General features: G+C 37.4%; 1 pseudogene; it reads left to right on the plus strand.

Moving 5' to 3' along the window:
* Positions 1-716: 716 nt before the first annotated feature.
* LOC143633502 (3-beta-hydroxylase-like) lies at positions 717-2,350 on the plus strand (annotated as a pseudogene).
* Positions 2,351-2,555: the final 205 nt, after the last annotated feature.

Below are 2,555 nucleotides of genomic sequence, written 5' to 3' on the forward strand. Positions count from 1 at the left end.
ATATTATAGTTAAAAGAAATATTTTTGAAAACTTTGAATAAAGTAGGGGAGTGAAATAATCAACGACTTTTGGCCCCTACTTCTTCATGTTCTTCAAATTTTAAAAAACAACAAATTCTCAGTAAAAAATTGTAGTTTTGAGATTGACTTAACGATATGTTTTGTGATCTATAACTATACATACACATAGATGGAGATAAAAATGACATGATCGAAAACAAATTTTCTTATAAAATATCGAAAAGCTACACAAATTTATCTGTATATCAATATATGTAGTTTTTTTCTCTTAGACTGATTGTTGTGAAAAAAAGTTAGTTAGTATAAAGTGTCGTCGCGTCACTGCTACGTATGTAGCGGGATATTAATTAACCAACCCAAGAAATGAAGTGTTATGAAAGGTAATTAATTAATCAAGGTATTAAAAAAAAGGGTGATATTTTGAAATAGGGGGTGGACCCCACGTCCCCCATTTTTGTGCCCTCTTGGACTTTACATGGACGATGATAAATAGAAGGATAAGAATGACGTCCCTTATATGTTATGGAGAAAGACCCAATGTTATTGTAAGGTGGCAGGCATGTGTGACATTCCTACTATCTTTATAACACTGGATCTTAAGATATTTTTATTAATAATATATAACTTTTAAATGTTTTAAATGTATCTATTAACTATAAATATAAAGGAGAGACCTTTTGCCTGATATAGAAAATATGCAATATGCAACATATATAAGACCAAAAGGTTCTCAATAGATAATTAGCAAGTGTATCAACATGTCTTTCACCTTGCAAGTGTTTATCTTCGTTTCTGTTCACTTCATTCTCGCATTACTTCTTTTGAAATCATATCTTTCTTCTTCAAAACCCCAAAGAAATCTACCACCTTCTCCACCGAAGCTACCATTAATGGGAAACCTTCACCAACTAGGCTCAAGCCCTCACCGCACCCTTCATGCCATGGCTCAGACGTATGGTCCACTCATGTTGATTCACCTTGGTACGGTGCCCATTCTTGTAGCCTCATCTGTTGAAGCAGCCAGGGAGATTCTGAAAACCCACGATTTAATATTTGCAAGCAGACCAAACTTAAACACCGCTAGAAGAATCTATTATGCCGGCAAAGACATAGCCTTTTCAAAATATGGCGAATACTGGAGGCAGGCAAGGGGCATCGCAGTACTCCATCTTTTAAGCAACAAAAGGGTTCAGTCATATCGGCACGTGAGAGAGGAGGAGATGGCTCATATGATGGAAAAGATCCGAGGAGCCAATGGCTCGGTTGTTAATTTGAGTGAGTTACTTATTTCGGTTACAAATAATGTAGTTTGTAGGGTAGCTTTGGGAAAGAGGTATGAAGGGATGGATTTTAAGAACTTTCTAGAGAGGCTTATTAAGTTATTGGGCTGTTTCAGTGTTGGGGGTTATATTCCATTGCTAAGATGGGTGGATCGATTGAGCTGATTAGAGCGAAAAGTTGATGAAGTTGCTAAAGATGTTGATGAGTTTTTAGAGGGTGTTATCGATGAACATGTAAACAAGAAGGCGGTAGGTGTTGAACGCCAAGATCTTGTTGATGTCTTATTAGAAATTCAAAGAGATAACGCCATGGGTGTTCCTCTTGAGAAAGATATGATCAAGGGTATCATCTTGGTACGTAACATTTCTTCTTTCGGATTCCGGGTCCTTTATGTATATGTATATTTTTGTACATATGTAATAATCATTGATTTCTAATTCCATGTAGGACATATTTGAAGGTGGAACAGATGGTACTTTCACAACGTTAGAGTGAAGCAATAGCGGAGCTATTAACACGCCCGGGAGCAATGAAAGAGGTGCAACAAGAGGCACTAAAAGTAGGCCACGGAAGACGAATGATTTTCGAAGACGATTTGGAAAAAATGTCATACCTAAAAGCCGTCTTCAAAGAAAGCCTACGACTACACACTCCAAATCCACTGCTTGTTCCTCATGAATCAACGCAAGACGTCAAACTACTCGGCTATGACATCCTAGCCGACACACAAGTTTTCATTAACGCATAGGCGATATCAAGAGATCCTTCAATCTGGGAGGCACCCGAGGAGTTCAAACCGGAGAGGTTCTTGAACAATCCTATTGATTATAAAGGATTTCATTTCGAGCTGATACCATTTGGTGCTGGACGAAGAGGGTGCCCGGGCATTCAATTTGCAATGGCTATTAACGAGCTTGTTTTGGCAAATTTGGTGTATAAGTTTGATTTACAATCGATGGGGGCAGACGGTTTGGACATGAGTGAGACTAGTGGTCTTACTATTCATAAGAAGTGCCCTATACTAGTTTCAACAACTCCTTGTTCTTAAGTGGAAATTCTAGTTTCATACCTATATATAATAAATTAAACAAACATTTGTTTTTATTTTGGCGCTAAAATAAAAACAAGGTGGAAATTCAAGTTTTGGCGCCAAAATTTGACGTGAGGTCGAAGACTCACTCAAAGATAAACCAAATACAACTAAATAGATAGCAGTAAGTGGGTGTCGAACTCAGAGAGTTTGTGGAATATGT

Source organism: Bidens hawaiensis, unplaced genomic scaffold, assembly GCF_021521415.1.
Source record: "Bidens hawaiensis isolate Kalapana, Puna unplaced genomic scaffold, B.hawaiensis_p1.1 tig00006773_1, whole genome shotgun sequence".
NCBI classification, from domain to species: Eukaryota; Viridiplantae; Streptophyta; class Magnoliopsida; order Asterales; family Asteraceae; genus Bidens; species Bidens hawaiensis.